The sequence below is a fragment of the Anabrus simplex genome, chromosome 1 (genome assembly GCF_040414725.1).
Source record: "Anabrus simplex isolate iqAnaSimp1 chromosome 1, ASM4041472v1, whole genome shotgun sequence".
Classification (NCBI taxonomy): domain Eukaryota; kingdom Metazoa; phylum Arthropoda; class Insecta; order Orthoptera; family Tettigoniidae; genus Anabrus; species Anabrus simplex.
Window position 1 is genome coordinate 323,024,645 of NC_090265.1, and position 27,066 is coordinate 323,051,710.

General features: G+C 41.9%; 1 protein-coding gene across 1 annotated transcript in view; it reads right to left on the reverse strand.

Moving 5' to 3' along the window:
* The window catches only part of LOC136856752 (putative fatty acyl-CoA reductase CG5065), a 244,179-nt gene that overhangs the window by 165,758 nt on the left and 51,355 nt on the right, over positions 1–27,066 (reverse strand). The window lies entirely within an intron of this gene.

Here is a 27,066-nt window from a genome sequence, read left to right on the forward strand (position 1 = left end):
GTAGGCTATAACTTAAGTGATCATGAAGTTGTTTTTCTCGAGCGCTTGGCCGTGCAGTTAGGGGCGCGCAGCTATGAACTTGCATTCGGGAGATAGAGGGTTCGAACCCCACTGTCCGCAGCCTTGAAGATGGTTTTCCGCGGTTTACCATTTTCATACCAGGAAAATGCTGGGGCTGTACCTTAATTAAGGGCCACGGTCGCTTCCTTCCCACTCCTATCCCATCGTCTCCATAAGACCTACCTCTGTCGGTACGACGTAAAGACAATATTGCAAAAAAAATGCAATAGGAAGGAAGGTTGTAAAACTTCTTTACCGGGCGAGTTGGCCGTGCGCGTAGAGGCGCGCGGCTGTGAGCTTGCATCCGGGAGATAGTAGGTTCGAATCCCACTATCGGCAGCCCTGAAGATGGTTTTCCGTGGTTTCCCATTTTCACACCAGGAAAATGCTGGGGCTGTACCTTAATTAAGGCCACAGCCGCTTCCTTCCAACTCCTAGGCCTTTCCTATTTTTTTTTGCTAGGGGCTTTACGTCGCACCGACACAGATAGGTCTTATGGCGACGATAGGATAGGCCTAGGAGTAGGAAGGAAGCGGTCGTGGCCTTAAATAAGGTACAGCCCCAGCATTTGCTTGTGTGAAATGGGAAACCACGGAAAAGCATCCTCAGGGCTACTAACAGTGGGATTCGAACCCACTATCTTCCGGATGCAAGTTCACAGCCGCGCGCTCCTAACCGCTTGGCCAACTCTCCTGATATGTTGTTGTAAAACTAGGACCATTAGATAATACCATATAGATGCTAAGAGAAGCATGGGGGAGTTTACGAAAAGTCATTAATTAGGCTATGTTCAGGGGAAGATGATAAATAAAAATATCAACAGACTATCAACAGCTTTAAAGCAATTGTCGATGAGTATGAGAAAAAAAAACTTTTTTATTATAACAGATAGTAGATAAATAAAAGAAGTGAAGCTTAGAAAGAAATAGATTTGCAGGTTAGAAAGAAATAGAGTTAGGAATGGGTATGGAAGGAAGGAGATATTTAAGGAACTTACTTCGACATTATAGCTATTTAGTAAAGAGGTCGGCTAAGAACAACATAATAGCAAACATAATTGGCAGTCATATAAAATTTAGGAAAAAGTGGAGGTGTATGAAAAAATACAATTTAGTTTACGTCGCACCGACACAGAGAGGTCTTACGGCAAAGTTGGGATAGGAAAGGGTTAGGAGTGCGAAGAAAGCGACCGTGGCCTTAATTAAGTACAGCCCCAGCCAGCATTTGACTGGTGTTAAATGGGAAACCACAGCAAATCATCTTCAGGGGTGCTGACAGTGGGGTTCAAACCCACTATCTTCCGAATGCAAGCTCACAGCTGCGCAAACCTAACCGCACGGTTATGTATAGGTACTTTAAGGCAGGAAAAGATTCGAGGAAAAAAATTCCAGATATCATTAATGAATAAGGATAATGCATATGTGAGGACTTGCAGGAAGTAGAAATATTCAGTCAGTAGTATGTACAGTATAGTCCGATATAAGGATAATGTCCAGGTAGAGGAACTTACTAATTCTGGCGAAATACTAAAATGTACCTATGATTATAAAGTTATTTACAAAGAATATAAAAGTTGAAAGCTAGAAAAACAGATGGGATTGATCATATTTTTGGGTATATACTAAAGTAATACAAAAGTTTTCAAGAAGGAGCTACACCGAATGCACGGAGAGTAGCTATGGCAGCCCAGTGGATACATAAAAAACTGATGAAACATAAAGCAGCTCATTACAGCTAAACATGTGTTGGATGTAAGGTGTGGGAAAGCATTCCTTCTGATTGTGTTAGACATGTTTGCGAAATTACTAACTGGTCTTGATAAAAAGCACTTCAGGTTTTGGAAAGGATTGCAGCATGATATAGCAGATATTCAGGAGGTCAAATTGACTGTATCGCTATTGGCCTATCCAAGGCTTTTGATACGGTAGATCAGGGGGGACTGATGACGCAAATTACGGCTGTTGGACTAGACAAAAGAGTTTCTGAATGGGTGGCTACATTTCTAGAAAACAGAACTCAGAGAATCATCCAGTCTGTCGAACCCACAATCTCCCGAATGCAAGCGCACAGCTAAGCGACCCTAACCGTGCGGCCAACTCGCTGGGTGTTTCCCATTTTCACACCAGCGAAATGTACCTTAATTAAGGCCACGATCACTTCTATCCCAGTCTTAGCCCTGTCCTATCCCATCGTCACCATAAAACCTGTCTGAGTCGGGCGAAGTAAAAACAAAGGCAAGAAAGGTTAACCTCATCAAGAAGCCGTAGTGGAATCAGACAGCCCACATCAAAACAGCAGGAATCCCGTCTCTAATCTTTGAACTCCACTCTGAAGCTTTGTTGACGAAGATTGATAACGGAAGCAAAACCAACACGAACCAAATAAAAACCATCCGCTATGCAGATGTCACGCATGCTGAAAACATAGGCGATCTTAAATTCTTTTCGAACAGGATTAACGAAGCAAGTAAGGTGTATGGCCAGAACATAAAATTCATGGTTAAGAGCAAACAGAAAACAAGACTGGACGGAAACACCAGTGGAAGGGCGTCATATTTCAAGTACCTAGGATGTTTTTAACGCAGCAATTGGGTTTGGATCGATGTGTACCTGAAGTTAAAAAAACAGTGTATTGTGTGGCAACTTTGTGCCTTTCGATTTGAAAATCATTGGCGTATTGCGGAGTAATAACATGTATTACAAGTGCTGCTATAGGATGTTGAAGACTAGACATGAAGTGTTCAGTGAATAAACCGATTATTAGTTTCTTAAAATAATGTGGATGAAACGGAGAATGTTGAAGACCCCATGTGTAGAAATATATTAAGAATTCTCAACAACAACCATATGCCAATGAATGTCCAGAATGACCAGATGTCAAAGAAACTAAGAAAAGACCTAGAAATCGTAAAAACGTTCAAGGCGAAGAAGCTTGAATCTTTGAGACATATAATGACACATCCTGAGAGATACCGATCTACTCAACTAATACTCCACGGAAAAAAATAGGCCTATTGGTAGACATAGAAGACGCCGCATGTTCTGGTTGAAAAATCTAAGGGCCTGGTTTGACACTTCATCTACCGAACTACAGTATTTCGGGCTGCAGGAAACTATAATTGTATATTATTGTCATGTGGATCGCTAATATCTGGTAAGGGAACGACACACGAAAAAGCAAGCAAGCAAGCAAGCATAGATATCAGACAGACTTCACACAAACTACGTTTACGAACAGCAAACTACAAAGAAGCAAACGTCTTCCACGAAGTTACAACAATAACCAAATTCCTTCGTGACTTAAGGTGTACTGTAAGTAAACAAGTTGTTTAGGACGTAGGTCTACTGGCAGTGAAGGACTCCTTAATAGTAGACTTTCTAAACCACGCTGTAAATATTTCCACTGTAACTTTCATCATGTACTTTAATTCAGATATTTTTTCTGTGGTACGCTCTGTCGTAATTCTTTCTTTCTTTCTTAATCTGCTTACCCTCCAAGGTTGGTTTTTCCCTCAGAATCAGCGAGGGATCCCACCTCTACCGCCTCAAGGGCAGTGTCCTGGAGCGTGAGATATTGGGCCGGGGGATACAACTGGGGAGGATGACCAGTACCTCGCCCACGCGGCCTCACCTGCTAGGCTGAACAGGGGCCTTGGTGGGGAATGAGAAGATTGGAAGGGATAGATAAGGAAGAGGGAAGGAAGCGGCCGTGGCCTTAAGTTAGGTGCCATCCCGGCATTTGCCTGGAGGAGAAGTGGGAAACCACGGAAAACCACTTCCAGGATGGCTGAGGTGGGAATCGAATCCACCTCTACTCAGTTGACCTCCCGAGGCTGAGTGGACCCCGTTCCAGCCCTCGTACCACAGAGCCGGGAATCGAACCCGGCCCTCCGGGGGTGGCAGTTAAACACGCTAACCACTACACCACAGAGGCGGACTCTGTCGTAATTGCAACCCATAAATTAGAAATTAATTACATTAAAAAACCAAAATCAAGAAACATCTGACACACTTAAGAAAATGAGCAGAACATCACCTACATTGCTTGCCATTTTAATTATTCTCAGTTAAAAACTCTTCTTTTGACATAAGCTTTTCTTATGGCTGGGGGTCTTTGGAAAATCTGCGTCATGAAATGAGCGATACAAAATATGTGTCACGATCTTATCTAGTAATTGTGCTGGTTGTGATGGATGGTCATGACTGAGAGATATACAGATGGCTGTTTTATCAAAGAGGCCTCATCTCATCATACTTTAGAGCAAAGGTATTCAAACTTTTTAGTCGGTGTACCCCCAAAATCAAATAGTTTTGCCTTCATACTCCCCGAAGTACGAGTATATTGCAATTATACCAGACATAAGAAATGATTCTTGCTGGAGGTCAAGTAACACCGTCATCTTCTGCAACTTATCCCTGCACGCACTAAGGCGTGGAAGAATTGTGGCCGGTGATCTAAGGCTGCATGCTCTTCCTAACACTACGGGATTGTCTGAAAATCCCACCCCAGCAACACCAGGAATCAAACCACAGTTGCCGGGTTGACAGGCAAGCAGCTAAGCCGCTACACCTCCCTGTTCTCCAGTAATAACAAACATGTATTTTATATATACGGTGCCGTCGCTGGGCGAAGGAAACCTTTTAACTCCGGCCCCGCGGTGTAGAGGGCAACGCGTCCGCATGTCACCCGGTGGCCCCGAGTTCGATTCCCGGCTGGGGAGTGGGTGTTTGTGTCACCCTTAACGTTCCCTTCCTCACATTCAACACTTTACACTTCCGCAATTACACGCAGGTACCTCTCAGAGGTCGACGCCAGAAACAAGTATCATTTTTTAAAAAAAATTTACAGAAGAAGCTCAAAACTGAACGGTCAGCAATGGTCGGATTATTGGCAATGTGCCAAACCTTCACAAGGAATGTAGTTTTCTCGTGAGTGGAATTAGGTGGTATCCTAGCAACGATATATACTCGAGTATAAATTATTAATACAAGAATTACTATTGTACTAGAGCCTCCGTGGTTCAGGCGGCAGCGCGTCGGCGTCTCACCGCTGGGTTCCGTAGTTCAAATCCCGGTTACTCCATGTGAGATTCTTGCTGGACAAAGCGGAGGCGGGACAGGTTTTTCTCTGGGCACTCCGGTTTTCCCTGTCATCTTTCATTCCAGCAACACTCTCCACTATCATTCATTTCATCTGTCAGTTATCAATCATTGTCCGAGAGAAGTGCGACAGGCCTCGGCAGCCGGCACATTTCTTATCCTCGCCGCAAGATGGGGCATCATTCATTCCATCCCTGTCCCGGTCAATGACTGGAAAACAGGTTGTAGGTTTTCATGTTCAAGAATTACTATTGTACTTTATACACTGCTACTGGAGAAAATTGAAGTGAGTGAATGGATTTTGAAACAAAAAGATGAAAAAAGAGCAATGGGAGGTACAAACTGAGACCGTAAATCAAAACATTTTACTGAAAATGAGCTAGCTCATTTCTAAACAGCTCACTGAAAATACGTATAGTTCATTCCACGTTAAGAAAACAGTACTGCTCTTATGGACCTACAAGGAGTGAACACACCCCCTCTGAGAAACACATTATTCCTCGTCATTAAGGGATACTATACTCTACTTTGTAATCTATTATGAAAGACAGTCAATCAATCAATACTGATCTGTATTTAGGGCAGTCGCCCAGGTGGCAGATTACCTATCTGTTGTTTTCCTAGCCTTTTCTTAAATGATAAAATGGATGAGACGTTTTTGCCCGTGAGCTATTGAAATGACTACATAACATTGTCTTTTGCATAAATACATTCGTAGGGAGGAAGCACAATGGCACGAACAGCCATCGCTTCGTGGCCTTCCTTCATTTTCCTCCTTCACCGGGCGAGTTGGCCGTGCGCGTAGAGGCGCGCGGCTGTGAGCTTGCATCCGGGAGATAGTAGGTTCGAATCCCACTATCGGCAGCCCTGAAAATGGTTTTCCGTGGTTTCCCATTTTCACACCAGGCAAATGCTGGGGCTGTACCTTAATTAAGGCCACGGCCGCTTCCTTCCAACTCCTAGGCCTTTCCTATCCCATCGTCGCCATAAGACCTATCTGTGTCGGTGCGACGTAAAGCCCCTAGCAAAAAAAGCATTTTCCTACTTCTGTGTTGCTCTGGTACAAGCCTCATGTAGTCCCTCACTCTGTGAACCGCCGGCAGCTCACTTCTGTAGTGAAGCAATCTACAGTATTTATTTGTTGCGTGTGTTTTTTGGAGGGGCTGCCTGGCCGAGGCAGTAAAGGCGTGGTCGGTTCGCCCGGAAGGACGTGGGTTCGAATCCCCGTCAGGAAGTCGTAAAATTTAAGAAACGAGTTTTCCACTTCCGGAGGTGCATATGGCCCTGAGGTTCACTCAGCCTACACCAAAAATAAGTAGCAGGTTAATTCCTGGGGGCAAAGGCGGCCAGGCGTAGAGCTAACCACTGTACCCCATCACGTGCCGAGGTTAACAACGGTGGAAGCCTTTACCCTCCACCCCTCCAAGGGCCTTCACTGCCTGTACGGAGGTGACTTTGCTTTGCTTTTGTGTGGTTTTAGGCTTCAAATCAGTGTGTACTTGCTTTGTGTTGAGTAAGAGTTGGTTGTATATTGCATAGTATCTAGTGTTCTATTATTTTTGTACTGTACAGAAGTTGTCACAGAAGATTTTGGTGTTGTGGTGTAAAACGATACGTCATGGCATAACTTGTACTGATAAAAAATTGTCATGTGTTTTATTTGTGGTTGGTTTTGTTATTTATCTGTTCTTGTTTTTGTGAGCACTATGGCAGCACAGTAGTACCCACGTTGCCTGGGGAAATTTATTAAATGCAATTAAATGCATCCCTCATCCCATAAAACTTTTTTTTTCTCCCCCAATTTGCCTTACACTTCAATGCTGAGGTATTTTATGTGCCGTAGTTTACCTCTGATTCTATACAAACCAAAGATAGCCCCCTGTAAATCCCCCGTACCCTTTATTTCATAAAAATAATTTCTTCTGTTTTTACCTTGAAGTTAAATACTGAATTTCACAAATGTATGTGCCGCCGTTTTCTCGTGATGATGTTGAGTAGAGTCGTTCGATATAAGAGCAATACTGTTCTCTGTAATGTGGAATGAACTATAGCAGCTATGATACATTTGCGTACCCGTAGCGGGACGCGTGCCACACTTTGAATACCACTGCTCTAGAGAGCTGATTATTTAATTCCTGGTCGTTTCATAGGCGCTGAATCAGTTTTCCCCCTTCTGATGCAAAGAATCCTACACTTGTTGACTCCCAAATTCCAGACAGACGTCTCCGATTCGTTAGATGAAATGTCGTATGGCTTTTAGTGCCGGGATATCCCAGGACGGGTACGGCTCGCCAGGTGCAGGTCTTTCTATTTGACTCCCGTAGGCGACCTGCGCGTCGTGATGAGGATGAAATGATGATGAAGACAACACATACACCCAGCCCCCGTGCCATTGGAATTAACCAATTAAGGTTAAAATCCCCGACCCGGCCGGGAATCGAACCCGGGACCCTCTGAACCGAAGGCCAGTACGCTGACCGTTCATCCAACGAGTCGGACATTCGTTAGATACAAATACAGTACATTGATCGATATCAATTTGAGCTTCAGTTATTGTAATAAGTTACATAAATATGTATTTATGTATGTACTCGTATGTATGTATGTATGTATGTATGTATTTATGATCAGTTGATTTTCCCGAAGGGAAATTGACACTTATATTATTTGTTCTCAGTGCATGTTTCACGAAACCTGTGTGAGTTTCTTATAAAGAGTACTGGAAGTTATCTATTTAGCAATATGGTAATGACAGAACACGCCTTTTAGATTTCTCAGTTTTCGTGGAAGGTTCAAATTCATGTCCATGGCAGCTGAGGAAATCAACATCTCCTTACAATTGGTGTGATAAAATACTGTTCGTGACTCTCTCTTTGCTGTCCATGCTGAAGTTTACTGGCATTATTCCATACCTGATTGTCTCTCCATGGTTCAAGTTAGTACATCACCTCCAGGAAACACTTCGTTCAGTGCAGACTAAAGTCTCTCCTTACCTGAAAGCAAAAAAGGGAAATGTCATGTTAGATGAACTCAAATCATTAAAAAGAGAAGAAGAAAAGGATATGGTGTTGTTCCAAGATTGAGAGAGTTTGGTCGTTATCCTCGTAATTCGAACCATAACCTCAAGTATTGGTTTTACGTCATTAACTATTTTTAGGGTAAACCATACAGTTATTGGCCACGATTATTCAATAAAATTCATGAATGACAGTAAATAATATTTTGAAACAGATTTTTGCATTGTTATTTATTTCTAATACAAGAAGGACTAAGAGAATTGTGATATAATATTATTACAAATGTACACATTAAATTATTTGTAAGTTTGTAAGAATGTATAGTTATTGGCCACTTCTGACAGTAATTGTCCACAGGTGGTACAGTAATTAGCTACTCCATATTTCTACTAGTGACGTTGTATCTTGGGTTTACTGAACAATCTATAAACTCCTATATTACAGTGGGTCATACTTTTCTTGGAATAAAGTGTTAAATTCTACATTTTGCTAGATTATATAGCTCACTTACTTCATCATCACCATCATCATCATCATCATCATCATCACCATCATGTACACTATTGACACTCAAATCAAGTTCACTGGCTGATTTCACATTGTAGCAGAAATGTCAAAGTAACCCATCCTCAGCCGGGGAAATATGATTTTTGTGGTTATTAGGTGCATATTTTTCGTGAAACGAATTGCGGCATTCGTCACAACGTATTTCCCTCCCATTTTTGACCTTGCCATGGCAGATGCAACATGACACTTCATTTCCACCTTTCCCAAATAATTTCCCTATTAATTGCACATCTGTCCCTTGCCTTGCATTCCTTTTCCCCTTTCAGTTCTGCACGTTTGCTTTTCCGTTGTTCTTTCTCTTCCTCTGCGCCAAGTTTAGCAAGGCGCTTCTTCTCGAACATGTCTCGATATTTATTTTTGATGTTACAGCGAATGGCTGTCTGTCTGTTATCTTCTTTCCTTTACGCTTAGCAGTTTCAGGCCAAACAAGAAATTCCTCCATATGGTCTATATGGGCTCTTTTGATTACTGAGGTAGTCGTGCTGGTTGAACTCTTTTCCTCCTCTCCTGTGTACATTCTCTTGCTTGAGACATTGCTAGTTGGCTATGCTGTGAGGTATTATTTGGGGTCACATTGCTACTGATATTTCCTGTCCCTTTTCTCTCAAGAGTCCCGCTAGTGGATTGGCATTCAATATCCTTCAGATTGGATGAGTGGCTGTTACATTGAATCATGCCACTTGCATCGTTGCTTGATTCAGCGCCTGACATTCGCCTGAAGTTCTTCTCTTTCTTGAAATATTCCATATCCGGAACAAAGAGAGAAAATCTTTGCTGCTTTCTCGCAGAATCGTGCCATCGCTATTCTTACATGTTTCAATTATTTGAGCTCCTACAATGCTGAAAAATGTGTCATAATTCATAACTACATTTGAGGTATTTTCATAATTGCAGGAAATCTGCCCCTGCTCCTTCCGGACCGCTCTCACGTCAGATTTCCCGAGACATTTGGAGTAATCCACTGCATCAGGATTTAAAGGACAAATGCCACACACTCCAAAACCTTTCGCCAGGTCGCCTGGGCAAGGTACTGGTCCTCCTGCCAGTTGTAACCCCGATCAAATAAATGCCTCACGCTCCAGGACACTGCTCTTGAACGGGTAGAGGTGAGATTCCTCGCTGAATCCGAGGGAACCCAATAATAATAATAATAATAATAATAATAATAATAATAATAATAATAATAATAATAATAATAATAATAATAATAATAATAATAATAATAATAATAACAATACTCATTTCTTGAGGCTATTTCTAGCCTGCTACAGCTCTTGTGAGAGAGACACTCCAATGAGGGTGGGCAGCATCTGCCGTATATAGGAAACTGCGTGTTATTGTAGTGGGGTTGTGTGAGTTGCAAGGATATTATGACAGCACAAACATCCAGTCTCCGAGCCAAGATAATGAACCATTTAAGGCTAAAATCTCCGGCCCGGGCGAGAATCGACCCAGGGCTCTCTGAACCGAAGAGCACTACGCTGACCATTCAGCCAAGGAGCCGGACAGAGGAGGAAGAGTGATAGGACAAATCTTAAGACACCCAGGACTTGTTCAGTTGCTTTTTGAGGGGAGTGCAGTCGGCAGTATGAATATGACAAGCAGATTAGAGTAGATGTAGGATGTAATACAGTAGTTATGTAGAAATGAAATGTTTAGCACAGGATAGGGTGGCATGGAGGTATGCATCAAACCAGTCTATGGACTGCTCACCCAAAACAACAAATGTTTCACTATTTTAAATTTAAAAGAATCTAACTCTGAAACTGTTCCCCCTCTGCTTATTTTCAAATATATTACCACATGACATTGCAGGTGTAGGGCCTATACATTGTGCAGATTTGATTGTATTTTAACCGTATTTGTATAGAATTGCACTGAAATATCTTCCCACAGCTCGGATCTATGGCTGCTACATGTGGAACTACTACTAAAATGTTTTCATTCCTACCCTGAAGGGGGAGGCGGGGCCTCTTAAACGGTGACGCCGTCTCTCAGGCCGGGAGCTTTCCGACGGTGAAGGAGATGCTCGGAGGTGAGGGGGTTGGCGGCCGTGGCCTATACTAGGAACTGTCTCGGTATTCGCCTTGGTGTAGGAAAATGGAAAAACCACGGGAAATGTGCGTTTATACTAACTTATTAGTTAATAATTTTTTTCCCACTTGTATATTATCTTAGTTAATCCGGATCCTTGGATGAATAGTCAGCGTACTGACCTTCTGTTCAGAGGGTCCTGCGTTCGATTTCTGACCGACACGGGGATTTTAACTTTGCCTGGTTAATTCTTCTAGCTCGGGGGCTGGGTGTTTGTGTCTTCCCTATTATACATCTCCATTTATACAACACATCACATTACAAATCACCACAGTAACACATAGGGTTGGCGTCAGGAAGGCACTAGGCCTTAATACTTTCCCAAACTCAACACATCACATTACAAATCACCACAGTAACACACAGGGTTGGCGTCAGGAAGGCACTAGGCCTTAATACTTTCCCAAACTCAACACAGAAAGGGTTAGGACAAACATCATCTCCTTCAAATTAAAACTCATATTTAATATACTCTTCCAAGTATCTTCCTTTCTTTGTACACTGTCTGAGGAACAATCTTTTCCCGTTTTATAATCTGCCAGTGTGTGTTTACTCGTAGCTACAGACATGTGTTGTGAAGTATTGTGCGAGGGGTTACAATCTAATAAAATTTCGTTTTCTTAACCGTTCATGTTTGGAACGGCTTATTTATAACCGATAAGCTTTACTATTACTGACAATAATAACTGAGACTACGTTAAAGATTACCTAAAACCTTGAAAAGGATCATGAATTATGCTTAGTGAACAAGACATATGAAGTGTGCGTAATGATTGTAGAAGAGCGGTTGTTCAATCAATACTGATCTGCATTTAGGGCAGTCGTCCAGGTGGCAGATTCCCTATCTGTAGCTTTCCTAGCCTTTTCCTAAATGAATATTTGCCCCAGTTTGTCCTCTTGAATTCCAACTTTATCTTCATATTGTGATCTTTCCTACTTTTATAAACGCCATTCAAACTTATTCGTCTACTAATGTCATTCCACGCCATCTCTCCGCTGACAGCTCGGAACATACCACTTAGTCGAGCAGCTCTTCTTCTTTCTCTCAAGTCCTCCCAGCCCAAACTTTGCAAGGTTTTTGTAACGCTACTCTTTTGTCGGAAATCACCCAGAACAAATCGAGCTGCTTTTCTTTGGATTTTTTCCAGTTCTTGAATCACCAATCATCATTCGCTAACACAAGCTGTTTTAGAGCGTTTTATAACTAATGTTTTGCATTTACTTTACTTGTTTCTTTCCCCCAGAAATGATTTTTATTTTTTTTATTTTTACAAGTTGCTTTACGTCACACCGACACAGTTAGATCTCATGGCGACGATGGGACAGGAAGCGGCTATGAGTAGGAAGGAAGTAGCCGTGGCCTTCATTAAGGTACAGCCCCAGAAATTGCCTGGCGTGAAAATGGGAAACCATAGAAAACCATCTTCAGGGCTGCCGACAGTGGAGTTCGAATCCACTATCTCCCGAATACTGGATGCTGGCCGCACTTAAGCGACTGCAGCTATCGAGCTCGGTAATGATTATTTTTTGCGTCGTGTTCCCGATAGAAGTCATTCAAATACTGTTCCATAACCACGTTCGGTATATATTTTCACTTCACTAGATTTTCCGTAATAACTGATTATTTTCCTTGTACGCCCAGGGGTAAGCTTACCACCGGTACGGAACCAATGCTATAATATGCAGATGTAAGTATAGCACTAAAGAAAGTGCCACTTGCTCTTCGACAAAGCTTCTGATCATCTTCTAGTGGTGGTATCCCGCTAAAGAAGTGGGTGTGACTTATTCGAAATATGATTGCACTTGAGCGAGGCGGCGCTAGTGTTTGTTTATCCCAGTTGGTAGAGGAGCAGAAGAGCAGTGTTGCCAACTCAGCGGATTTTCCGTCAATTTTGGCGGATTTTTAAACGGAACAGCGGAAGAATTTTCCATTTAGCGGACAGCGGATTTTTTACGGATTTTCGAACTTCTTTTAGCGATTTTCAGCGGTAACAATATCGCATTTCATCACCAGGGGAAAAATAATATAGAGCCTACTACGGTATAATTGTCTACTTAATCCCGTTGTACTGAACTTATGCTGCATACTACCAATCGTTTCCTAGACCAGCTCTGGTCCACAGCCTCTGTCAGAATTTGTTGCAATCGTTACTGTATTCTTGATGAGCCGGGTAGTGTCGTATTAGATATAGTATTTCTTTTGAGATTAGGTTAATTTTGGTACGTCAATCTGTCGAAAGAAAAGGTTAAAAAGGAGTAAGATATTTCGTAAAGAGTGGTTACATAATTAAACTTTAAAAGACTAGTTGGTTGAGCTTCCCAAAGATCCCAAACACGGACGTTGCATCTATTAGCTGTCCAATATGAATACGAAATTTATGATATTATTTCTTTCTGCACTTATCAAAAACAATGTAAACGGTAATGAAAGTGAAAATAACTTTCGAAATAGATTTGAACATTTTCCTGTCTGCTTTGCTGCTGTGAACTGCCAGCATATATTTTGAAAAAGAATAGTACCATGTGGCTTCATATGAAACCACAGGACCTCAACTCAGCACATCTGCTTCAGAGCATATAGTGCGGGGAGGAGAAGATGATGGACTTCTGTTCTGAAACTGGTGAGTGTTGATTTAATCTCTTTTATTAAAACAGCTGGTATATGCTATTTTGATTCAGTTTGAAAGTTAGCCGAATTTAGCGGATTTTCAACTAAAATTTAGCGGAGAAAATATTTATGGATTGGCAACACTGCGGAAGAGACGTCAGTACACCGAGTACAGTCGTCACATGAATGTCACTTTGCTGACAGGACATGAGTTATTGGGGGTAGGCTACTACAAATGCAAAATTCAGAATAGAATGTGTGTTGATCGTTAAGAGCTAGCAACGTTAGAGCCAAAGGAACTGCTACCGTATATCACCAAAGACTGATCAACTGACTAACTGAGCAGTCGTAGATATAGCGCGCTACTGTGCCTGGCAGTAGAGTCGGACGTAAAAAAGCAGTAGTTCCTGCCATGGTCGAGTGTATTGTATTTTAAACACGTGATACTAATACTGAGTGCGTTACAGCACATAAAGTACTCTGGACCAGTTGCAGCAGTGTCGTATTAGACAGCGCACGGAGGACTAACCAGGAAGAGCTCCAGACACTATTGTGAAATATCTGCTCAGTATTTACCTGCAGCTCGCTCGTTACTCGGAACGAAAGTTCGCATTACAACACAGCATCTGGTACTCTACCTTGCCCCGCGGCGCGCAATTTCAATACCGTTACTACATCTTAATACACACAACCGTGTATTCTCTCAGGAGGAAAGGAAACATCAGATACAAGAGAATGCTAGGTTTCATCTAGGCACACACAGGAATCGTCCGGGATATTCCTAGAATAATGATTATGCGTAGTTGGCGAGCTATCTCCACACAATCAGGGAGCTGTACTAGTTGTTCGACTCCTGGGGCTGTACCTTAATTAAGGCCTTTTCTATCCCATCGATCCCATCGTCGCCATAAGACCTATCTGTGTTGGTGCGACATAAAGCCACTAGAAAAAATAAATATTCGACTGTCAGCAGAAGTGAAGTACTTTCCCAGGCAGATTGGCTCACGTGGTAGAAGCATTGGCCTTCTGAGCCCAAGTTGGCGGGTTCGATTCTGATTCAGTCCGGAGGTATTTGAAGGTGCTCAAGTAATCCAGTCTCAAGTTCATAGGTTCATCGGCACGTAGAGGAATTCCCGGGGGACAAAGTTCCTTACACTTCGACGTCTCGGGAACAATAAGAGTAGTTTTTTTTTTTTTGCTAGGGGCTTTACGTCGCGCCGACACAGATAGGTCTTATGGCGACGATGGGATAGGAAAGGCCTAGGAGTTGGAAGGAAGCGTCCGTGGCCTTAATTAAGGTACAGCCCCAGCATTTGCCTGGTGTGAAAATGGGAAACCACGGAAAACCATTTTCAGGGCTGCCGATAGTGGGATTCGAACCTACTATCTCCCGGATGCAAGCTCACAGCCGCGCGCCTCTACGCGCACGGCCAACTCGCCCGGTATAAGAGTAGTTAGCAGGATGTAAAACCACTAACAATATATTAGCTTAGATTCCAATTTTCTGGACGAATTGTTGGGCACACAGTCCATACTACTCTATGATGGTCGCCAACCTTCTATAAGAAAATACCAACGAAGAAGAAGAAGAAGAATATTTGACATAACATTTATTTCTAGCCCACCTCTGTGGTCTAGTGGTTAGTGTGATTAGCTGCCACCCCCAGAGGCCCGGGTTCGATTCCCGGGTCTGCCATGAAATTTGAAAAGTGCTAAGAGGGCTAGAACGGGGTTCACTGAGCCTCGGGAGGTCAATTGAATAGAGGTGGATTCGATTCCCTCCTCGGCCATCCTAGAAGTGGTTTTCTGCGGTTTCCCATTTTCACACCACGCAAATGCTGGGGTTGCTCCTTAATTACGACCACGGCCGCTTCCTTCCCACTCCTAGCCCTTTCCTATCCCATCGTTGCCATAAAACCTATCTGTGTCGGTGCGATGTAGCCTAAAGCAATTTACAAAAACATAAAAACAATAACTATTAGCTGCCGTCCTCGGGCACTCGCGTTCAATTCCCGGTACTGTCAGAAATTTAAGATCGGCAGGAGGGCTGGCATGTGGTTAAGCAGATACATGTAGCTCACCTGCAATAGGGATGTGCCTGAAAAGAGCTGCACCATCTCGGGATGAGACACACATTTATTTTAGTACTTATTCGTTGGCAGTGGTAAGTGAGGTGGTTCTGTATGAGTTGCGCCGAGTAAAAGTTGCGCCGAGTAAAATTTGCGCCGTGGAGATTCCCCGCCGGGAGTAGAAGTGATTTGACAGCTGTCTTGAGCATCTGATACCTGCGCTGTACCGCAGGGGGTTATTTCCAAGTTCAAGGAATATCTGTGAATATCTGTAGTACTGAGATTTTGAAATTAATACATAAAATATATTATTCACTCTATCTTTTTTATTTGCTAGTTGTTTTACGTCGCACCGACACAGCTAGATCTCACGGCGGCGATGGGATAGGAAAGGGCTAGGAGTGGGAAGGAAGCGGCCGTGGCCTTAATTAAGGTACAGTCCCAGCATTTGCTTGGTGTAAAAATGGGGAAACCACGGAATACGATTTTCAGTGCTGCAGACAGTGGGATTCGAACCTACTATCTCCCGAATACTGGATACTGGCCGCACTTAAACGAATGTAGCTATCGAGCTCGGTATTCACTCTATCAATGTTGGTTTCTTGCACATTTAGAAAACCTGCATCGTATTTATATTAGTGGGTGAAATGTGTATAACTACGTAGTTTGACTTAATTTACAAACCAAGTGTGGAAACATGGAATCAGTCTTTCAGTCTTATGAAGAATATCCACAGCCTGTTTGTAGCTAACTGACAGGGTCAGGAATAGAATAAGAATGAAATACCGTTAAAGGAAGAAAATACTGCCGAATGCGAGATCTGACGTGGTTTTGCGGACAAAGATTAATGGATTGGAAATGAAATGTAGCGAATTTGTTGAATAAAGAATGACCAGTGAAAACAGTAAAAAACTGTCTCACCCTACGTTTCCCCGACATGCACCCCTTATGAAGTGGTAGGGCGCAAGAATGAACCATAGCTACTGCCAAAGAAAGGAAATTGTGCCCTGGCGAGGCCTGTCGCATTCCCCTGGGTATAAAAGATTAATAAATGACAAATGAAATTGTTTCAAACAGTGATACTGATATAAATATGAAGAAATCAGAAATAATATTTTGAACGCCAGCTTTGTCCAGCATAAACGCTATCTAAAGTGATCGTAGATTTGACCGCCGGAGCAGTGATGGGAAGCCTACGTTCCATCAGCGTCATGAAGAAGCTCTTTTAATCTTAACAATAACTGAAATTGACAGTTTTCCGACGCAAATGTTCATTCTGTCAGCGTTGTTTCATTCCCTGTGGAATTCCCAAACAAGACCTCTAGTTCCTAGAATGATTAATGACCACGGCGCAAGTTTTACTGATTTTAACACGGCGCAACTTTTACTCGGCGCAACTCATACGACACCAGTGAGGTGTCAGCTCAATTCGTGAATGGAGAGACACTAACATTGAGACTTCGTAGTTTATGCAGTAGCTTACAGCTAACAGTGTCAAAGGCACTGCTGAGGTCTATTCGCGACGATGCAGTCACATTTCACATGTCTGATATCTTCTGTCACTCGCGGTAATACTGTGCTATCAAGGTACACGCGAGCACAGAAATGGTGTCCCGGTATAAACAAAGCATGGTATACCCCCACCTCCACGCTTAACGCATTGCTGCAGGTAGACAGCCCGCTATAAGACTGCTGTGATTGAAACGGGCACAGTGGTGGATGTATAGCAATACACACACTGTGCCTTTAGCACAACCCGTTCATTCCCTCGCCTCCTTTTCGGTACTGGAGTGGCCTTCGACACTACCCCCTTCACTCCCTCACCTCCTGTTCTGTATTGGAGTGGGGCAGTGTTGATCGTTTACGTCGGGACACCATTTCTGTGCTTGTATGTACCAGACACTCCTTAAATACACCGAGTGGGTTGACTACACTGCAGAGCTAGTGAGTTTGCATTTGAGAGATAGTGGGTTCGAAACTTCAGTGGCGACAGCTCCGAAGGTGGTTTAGCCTGGTTTACCATTTTCCGTCTTCCTAGAACTAGACTACTCCCGTCTCTGTGTCGCCGAAAATTTGTAAGTGCTGTTGTGGCGTTAAACCACTGGCAAAAATATACATTAAAATGCCGAACATTTTCATTGTTAAAAAATAATTTAAGTCCGTCTCTGTGGTGTAGTGGTTAGTGTGATTAGCTGCCACCCCCGGATGCCCGGGTTCGATTCCCGGCTCTGCCACGAAACTTGAAAAGTGGTACGAGGGCTGCTACGGGGTCCACTCAGCCACGGTAGGTCAACTGAGTAGAGGTGGGTTTGATTCCCACCTTAGTCATCCTGGAAGTGGTTTTCCGTGGTTTCCCACTTCTCCTCCAGGCAAATGCCGGGATGGTACCTAACTCAAGGCCAAGACCGCCTCCTTCCCTCTTCCTTGTCTCTCCCTTCTAATCTTTCCATCCCCCCGCAAGGCCCCTGTTCAGCATAGCAGGTGAGCCCGCCTGGACGAGGTACTGGTCATGCTCCCCAGTTGTATCCCCCGACCCAGAATCTGAAGCTCCAGGACACTGCCTTTGAGACGGTAGAGGTAGGATCCCTCGCTGAGTCCAAGGGAAAAGCCAACCCTGGAGGGTAAACAGATTAAGGAAAAAAGAAGAAAAATTAATTTAAAACCACCGCCGTCTCAATCTCTATATACTGCCTGCTCTGTGCCACGAGAATTGCGTTTACAGCGACATTGCAGATGGCAGCACTTACCGCACCCAGAGAACATGTTGGTTAAATGAAAGCTGGTCCGTAACATCAATATAAAATGAAAAATAATCTTTAACATGTTACTAATTGAGAGGATAATGCACATACAGAAACTAACATTCGACATTTGAGCTTGGCTTAAGATATAGAAACGTAAAATAATACAGTAGATATTATATTAGGATCATCCCATGCTGCATGGTACATACCAATTTCAGAATTTTCTCGACACGAATAACGGAGCACCTTTTTCGTATTTGTAAGTACTTTACCAGCAGTGGGTGCGAAAAAAATAAAATAATTATATCACTATTTCGCTGACCCTTTGTTTATGACCAGTTTTCAGGACATTTTATAGCACAAAATGCAGTGCGTGCGTTCGCCATGTCATTAAATCCACCACCCAATCTCACTGAACTAAATAGATCAATTGCGTCTCCAGAAAATCATCTAGCGAGAACATAAAATAACCGATTTTGTAACAGATAAGACACACATTATACTATAGATTTCACAGTTAGCGAGACAGCATCTGCCGTCTCATTAGTCAGACACTTCAGGTTTTCACTTTTTGATTCCAACCGAATTATTTTAACGTACTTGATGAAATCATCATTCAACCATTGTAAGTATTTTATCTGCTGGTGAATAGAAATACACAAAATCTAGATTGTTTTTCCGAAAGGCATTACAGTAATCATTTCTGAACTACAAGTGATAGATCGGAGACTTCTAAGCCTTTAACGAGGAAGTAGGCAGCAGGACTAGATAACTTCTCTGAAAGTCGGATTACAAGAAAACACAACAGTTTATTCGCGAGAGCGTGAGATTTTACAATATCTGTGCCGCATACACTTTCAACATTGACCACACAAGCAAACTTGTCACTGGTTCGGTTCTAGAGGAGCCGTACCTAATTAGCCATTTAATCAGCGATCACTGTTACACTCCTGTCAGTTGGTCTGAGAGTTTTACATTCTGCTCTAAGTCTTTTCTTGGGAAATCCCGACAAATTCAATCAACATTTTCCATTTACGCTACCTTTCCAGAGTACTTCGTGACGGAGCTGACGCTAGACCAGGAGTTTTGCCATATTCATAACCGTTTGGGATACTATTCCCCACGCCACATAGTAGCGCGTGATTTGTTCTGACTGCCCGGATTTTGCTTGTGAAAATTTTGGATTTGATTTCTAAAATTGGTCGTTTTTCCATTATATCTGGCTGCTTCCTTTACTTTATTCAAACGATCAGTTTCTGGGTTGTCTTCGAATTGTCTCTATAGTCTTTTAACTTCATTATGGTTAGTCATCAGCTGTTATCGCAGTCTCAGAATTCTTGATCGTAGCCTCTAATGTCTGATTTTCTGACCTCTGCTGTCATTCTTACTCGTTGGAATATTGACTTCGATTGATACATCGTTGTTCAAATGAATTTCATACTCGTCATCCAATGTATTTCCTGTTGTTGAAGAGCATGTTTCGTCACAGATTTCTTCCGAAGAAATATCTTGTCGCTGTTTGGTCTTTCGTGGAGATATTTTTCTGGTTTGAAGGTAATGGGGATAATTCGAATACCGACTAGGCACGCTCTCTGGCTTCAATATATTTTTATTTTAGTTTTATCTTTTACCTCCATCTCTAAAATTCAGGCTTAAAACACGGGAATAATCGGATGGAATCCACTGATTACCCTTGGTTTATCCTTGCCTTGATATAGGGTTAAGCCAATTTTCCCAGAGTTCTTTACTTGGGTGGATAACAGGAATCCTCACACCTGAAGAATTTGGATTTCCTGCTTTCATATACAGAGAAGAACACAACAATTAATCATTTTACAACCAGGGCACACACATAAATGCTCGATGCAAACGCACTGGAACACAATAACGTGGGTACGGAGATAAGTTGGGTGCGTTAGCTGGCGCCCCTAGCGGAGGTTCGTGACACTAAGAGCTCACGCTGAGAAGCACGTTAACCGCATAGCATAGAGCAGGCAGTATATAGGATTGAGACGGCGGTGTTCAAAACATTTCGTGTTCAATCGTTTCTGCTTACTGGCCAAACTGTATAGTCAATCTGCAGTTATTTTGTACACTGAAATAGTGTATGTAACATGGCTTGGCATAACAGCAGGCTTCACAAACTGAGTCACGCCATATAAGAGAAGTCAAGGATCTGACGTCTGTCCGTCTCCATGGCTAAATGGTCCTGGGCTCGATTCACGGCCGAGGGAGGAATTTTAACTCATGGGTTAATTCTGATGGCTCGGAGGATGAGTATGTGTGCCATCTTTAGCACCTGGCGGTAGTGCCCCATCCTCATAGACGCTCAGATCGTCAATGGGCGTCAACTTGAAAGACCTATACCAGGCCTGTTCGGAGGCCACACGCCAAAGAAAAAAAAAATACAACAATCCGACTTCTTGACTGAATGGTCAGCAATCAGCCTTCGGTCCAGAGGGACCCGCGTTCGATTCCCGGACGGGTCGGGGATTTTAGACTCGTCTTGTTAATTCATCTCGCTTGGAGACTGGTTGTTTGTGTTTGTTTTAACATAAGTTCATTGCATTCTGTCCAATTTCAACCCTAAAAAAATAAGTTAGAAACAAGTTTCATGAGCCTTGACAAAATTACAAACCAAGACCGACTTCATGGTCGGACAAGATCGAATGGTAAAATTTAAAAACAATCATTAATAGCCATAATAGCAACAACGCTTACTCGTAGAGTAAGAAAGATGCATTTTGTTTTCTGATCCGCCGGAATTTTTCCTTGTGGGCAGTGTTCTCGTCTCTCAAAGCAGTCTTAATTTCCTGGTAGAGGCGGGAATCGAACCGTGGATGATAAGGCCAGAAGCTATGTTATTTATAGTGGAGGAAAGTTCAACAGTGAGCGTTTCCGAACCAGCAGGGTTAAACGATTTGGATAAATTCCAAGTAAATGGCTTAATTCCAACTACAGCGAGATACTTACCTGCAGTAAAATGATTCACAAGGTCACCGTAAAATTGTCCGGCTCCATGGCTAAATGGTTAGCGTGCTGGCCTTTGGTCACAGGAGTCCCGGATTCGATTCCCGGCAGGGTCGGGGATTTTAACCATAATTGGTTAATTCCCCTGGCACGGGGACTGGGTGTATATTCCGTCTTCATCATCATTTCCTCCTCATCACGACGCGCAGATCACCTACGGGAGTCAAAAAAGAAAGACCTGCACCAGGCCTCTCCTGAAGCCACACGCCATTATTATTATTATTATTATTATTATTATTATTATTATTATTATTATTATTATTATTATTATTATTATTTTGCTAGGGGCTTTTACGTCGCACCGACACAGATAGGTCTTATGGCGACGATGGGATAGGAAAGGCCTAGGAGTTGGAAGGACGCGGCCGTGGTCTTAGTTAAGGTACAGACCCAGCATTTGCCTGGTGTGAAAATGGGAGACCACGGAAAACCATCTTCAGGGCTGCCGACCGTGGGATTCGAGCCCACTATCTCCCGGATGCAAGCTCACAGCCTCGCGCCTCTACACTCACGTCCAACTCGCCCGGTATTATTATTATTATTATTATTAGTAGTAGTAGTAGTAGTAGTATTATTTGTACCGGGAGGTACACCTCAACGCCGCGCATTCAAAATAAGCGCCTTAATGAACTCCTCTATCAAACAAAGTGGAAACTAATACAACAGGAACTTAGAACTTTAACCAGAAGATGTCACCACTAAAATATTGAGTAATTTTGTTATTGTGCAGTTTCCTTACCTAAATGAATTTCTCCTAGTTTTGCTTGCCATTCATCAAAAGTTTGGACATTTTTTTACAGATGGCACCACAAAAAATGTATGATCATGCCCTCTGGTGCAAAGTGAAAGAACTTATAATTTAAAGAAGTTTTGTATTTCTAGGTTTTTGTAACTGATTGATGTTCATTTATTTTTGGGTTGGCAATATTTCCTTCTTCTTTCCGCCAGTTTCGAATCTAGCCAATCAATAATTTCTGTAATTAATTTTCAACCTATCACAGGCTTCTTGTTCGATTCTGAGTGTTACTTTGAATTCATCAAATGAAATTGATAGGGTGTGGCTAGTTTAGTCTTGAATGATTTCGAACCTTCTCTGAGGGTTTATAAACTGCGGATTTTCACGTTTCTTGGTCAATTGATCGACGTCTATCTGAGTGTGTGTGTTAAGCAGGAGGCGGGCGGCCTCTTTCGTCGGCAGTTAGAACATCTTCAAGGTAATGGCCACATAACTTTATTCTTTCTTGCTCCCTCCGCAGTTTAATCCGAGGGAAAGGTCCGACTCTTTAGTTATGTAAAAAGCTTTTCTAAAATGTAACTCGCTTCCGGCTAATGTAAAACCTTCATAAAATCTTTAACTGTAAATCGGGGATAGAGAGTGGAGTACCCTCTCGAGCTCCCCTTCATCTTGGTTTGAGGTCCCTACGTTTTTGTAAACCTTTCGTTTCTGCAATGTGTTAAAGTTATTTCCATACGAGTCACCTCAGTAGTTTGGGAATAGCCCCTGTTTCATCGACCTAGAGCCCTTTAAGTTTTTTAAGTGTTCATATCTAGGAGTGCAAGTATACGCCTCCATTCATTTTGTGTTCGGGCCATTAATTTAATGTGTTATTCTTATTCCACGAAGGCCCAGTAGGTTGGGTATTTAATACCCCTGTAAAAATAAGTTCCATTTGTAAATGGTGGTTTCAGAGACCTGAGATTGATGTAATGTTGCCTTCAGTAGGCCGTATGGAACCGAGAGCCTGTTAGCTCTTTTTCAAATTTTGTAATTGTAAAGAGTGCCTCTAGAAGGCTAGAAATTGTATTTCGGGAGCAAGTGCTCCTTGAATTAGGGGATTTCTGCCCTTGAATAAATTTGTGCTCTTTGTAAATTTGAGCGGGGAGCTCAGAAATTGTGAAGCGAGGGGCTTGAAGCCCAGGATTTGTAAAAATCACTAAAATTTGGATCTTTCTTGTCTTGTTTCTAGTTTGTGATTGTACCTGATATATTATTGTGTTCACTCAGTGATAGATTGTTAAGTTCTAAAAGAAAAATATAACCTTTTACAATTTTAGTTTAATTCTTGATACTGTAGATAGACCCACTCACCCCGGTACCTTCTTTAACCTCTTTCTGCTCCACGGGTATCCCCGTAACATTATTATTATTATTATTATTATTATTATTATTATTATTATTATTATTATTATTATTATTATTTCCGTGATTTTAAAAAATATGGGAACCGCCGAATCTCAAATTATTTCACGACATAAAATGTGAAATGTTATTGACAGATTAGAAAGCTCTTGTAATGAACCGACAGCTGATATATCAAAACACAGACAGCGTAAAGACATTCCACTACGTCCGTTCCCTCCAGCTAACCTGTTGCTTGATTTTTACGTGCCAGGTTCTTCCTGGCAAACGAAAAACATTGAGGCAAACTTCAAGTAAAGACTTTCTACGAGGTATATTAAACTTAATAGGCAGAGAGAGAGAGAGAGAGAGAGAGAGAGAGAGAGAGAGAGAGAGAGAGAGAGTGTTGCATATACAGATGATAGTGATACGTGTGTGGGAGGAGTTCGATTCGCTAATAGTAATTAGGTCAGACGGAATGAAATTTCTAATCGCCAAAACTGCATGCATTGTTATGAAGAACGCCACCATATTTTGTGGTTTCTGCGGTGTGATCTACCATGCTATTTTTAAGGTTGCATTCAGAAAATGGTGGCCTAAAATCCCACTGTCGGCAGCCGTGAACATAGTTCTCCATGGTTTCCTGTTTTCTCGCCAGGAAAATGCCGTGACTGTACATTCGTAAAGGTGGCCTTTACCAAATCCAGCGTTCCTGGAAAACTGTGTGTGTGTGTGTGGCATTGAGTAGTCATCAACGAAAAAAGAGAAAAATGGAATGGCCATTGACCAAGAGCCAATTATACTGCGATTCGAGGGTTGAAATCTTTCGGTATTTTAGTTGGTAGTGTATCTGACTGTGAACTACTTCGTTGCCGGTTTGACAATAAGTGATGTAAACCTTCTTAATGTTAATAATTTTATTATTTTTTACATCCCACTAACTACTCCTGACGGTTTTCTGAGACGCAGGGGTGTCGGAAATTTGTCCCGGAGGAGTTCTTTTACGTACCAGTAAATCTGCCGACACTTTATACACTTTCAAATACCACCGGACCAAGTCAGGGTTGAACCTGCCAAGTTGGAAGGCCAGTGCCTCAACCGTCTGAGCCACTCAGCCCGCCTATGTAAAACTTCTTCTTCTTCTTCTTCTTCTTCTTCCTCAGTCTACACTCTGCTAGATGTAGGATTCCTACATTTTTTCACTCCTCCGATCTTGTGCTATTTAGCCCACCCCGATGTCATCAAGCTGTCTCTCCTGTTGTCTTCCCGTACTCCTGCTGTGTTTCAGGTCTCCAGTTAATAATTCTCTGCTTCAATGTGTTAGATCTTTCCTACCACGAATTCTGTCTTGAGGCTGAGGGTCTCTGGAGCCTCCTTACGAAGGCCTGTGGTTGGCGAGTAGAAAATATCCATAGTACCCCTTGTCTGTTGTAAGAAGTGACTAAAAGGGCGGACACCACCTGCGTTTTATTTTGGAAACACGGGGTGACAACTACTAGGCTCCTTTGTGATTCTGGAATGATTTTCACTTACTTGTTCTAGTCTCCACCTACCTGACCTCTCCAGATCAACTCTTGTTCTCTTCCGACCGTGACGGTTCAGTTTTGTGAGGCTCAAATAGTCTTCAATTTTGTCATTTCTTATTATCCTTCTTTTACCAACACTTTCATTGTTCGAAGAACGGTTATAATTACGAGAGAATCACTATCGTTGTATTTCCCCTTAAAACAATCAACACCAACACAGAGGCTACTTCAAGTTTCACTGTGAATATCTTCAGAAAACTGTAAATCAGTTGCTCCAAATGATTAGTCCATATAAATTTCAATGTTCTCAAGGAATCAATATCAATACACAATACTCCTTGTGTAATCTTACTAAATAAATGTCTGCAGAAGGAACTTTCCGTGACAAACTGATAATCACTTTACACTTCTTTGCATATTTGTTTGCTATTTCTCCATTTCTTTGTATGATGCGTTATATTTTCTGAAATGGTCGGAAAGCTAAAGCTGTCAAAGTGTTGGATAACTCTCTCGTTTAACTATAACAATAAAATACCATTGCAAAGTCGTCAAGCTGCCAATAAACCAAGGATTTCATATAATTCAGTAATAATAATAATAATAATAATAATAATAATAATAATCATCATCATCATCATCATCATCATCATCAGGTCTCACATAACGAGTTGAAGATCCTCTGAGGTAATGCCATCAAATACAGTAGAGACAATACGCGACACTTCCGGATTTAGCCTTGTTAAAATGGGAGACAAGTCGCAAGTGGCGCTCCTAGTGGCTTGACCTGAAAATTCGCGCTAAATTCAAATATCAATGGAAATGTATGTACGAAAATGGATAAATAAATTACGTCTAGAAAGAAAGTGTTACTAAGATATTAACTTCAAAGTTGCTAAAGCAATTCTAGATAAATGAATGAAGAATTATTTAACCGGTTATTATTTAGAGACTGAAATTAGACACATACTGTAATCTAGATGTGAAATGGACTGCTGTGAAAGGGCTTGATCTTTCTTTTATCCATTACTTTTTTAGCTTTAGAACTCATGCCTGAACGTTCACGGCCAGATTTTCTTTCATTTAAAAGCATTGTATCATCGTATTAAAACACTTGTCAATAAAATGATCGGCACATTCCTTACACACATTATTCAATGAATTTACATTTAAGAGCTGGACAGTTTTCCTTTTAACTTTAAGCCTAGTAACAGAAAGAAAATCTATAAATTTAGCCCCAAAAAATTCAAACTTTCCCTATAAGCAATACTTGCCATAATACCATTACATTAGGGTAAAGCAAATTTGCATCATCATATTGTTTCAACAAAGTATGTACATTTCTTAAATCACCCATATTTTCTTCAGTGCTTGACAACGCATTGCGGCATTTCAAATGGGGTAACTTTGACACAACCAGCCACACTCATATGCATATGTATTTTCCTGAATTAAATCAAACCCACAGATCACACCTACAAAACACATCGGTATTGAAGGTTAACTGCTGCACTATACAATAAAATAAGCGTATTATATTTTAAGCCAGTTAAAATATTGGTCGAGCAGGTCAGAAGAATATGAAGTACTATAAAAGTCTCTTCGTCACTGGAAGAATATATATGCAAACACAATATTACTTACATTTTCTTGTCACGAGGAAAACGGAAGAAAGACAGCGCATTCTTCTCTACTTCATAGTTACTGCAGCCAAACACAGCACATACCTTTCCCCTTATGTTGAGAGGAGATATCAAGGAATGACACACGCTACTATTTAATTATGTCAACTCACTGAAAACGCATAAATAACACCAAAAACTTCACACACAAATAAACGTGCTCTTATGACAGAATGAGTAGTTCTCAGGTCAATCCGCTAAAGAGAGAGCTCTAATAGCTGTCCCTCGATATCTCGCTGAGTGTTGCGTATTGTCTCTACTGTATTTGATGCCATCTAGGTATCTATCAATTTCGACATTCCGATTGTGCAGCTATCTACCAACGAGAGTGGAACTCTACTAAACGGTTCCTATGGCTGAGTCACGGCCGACTTGATGCGTCGCTCTAGCTAGCTCCTTATCGGCCTTGACAATCGGGTCCACTCACTGTAATCGGGGTAATTTCTTAGCTCGA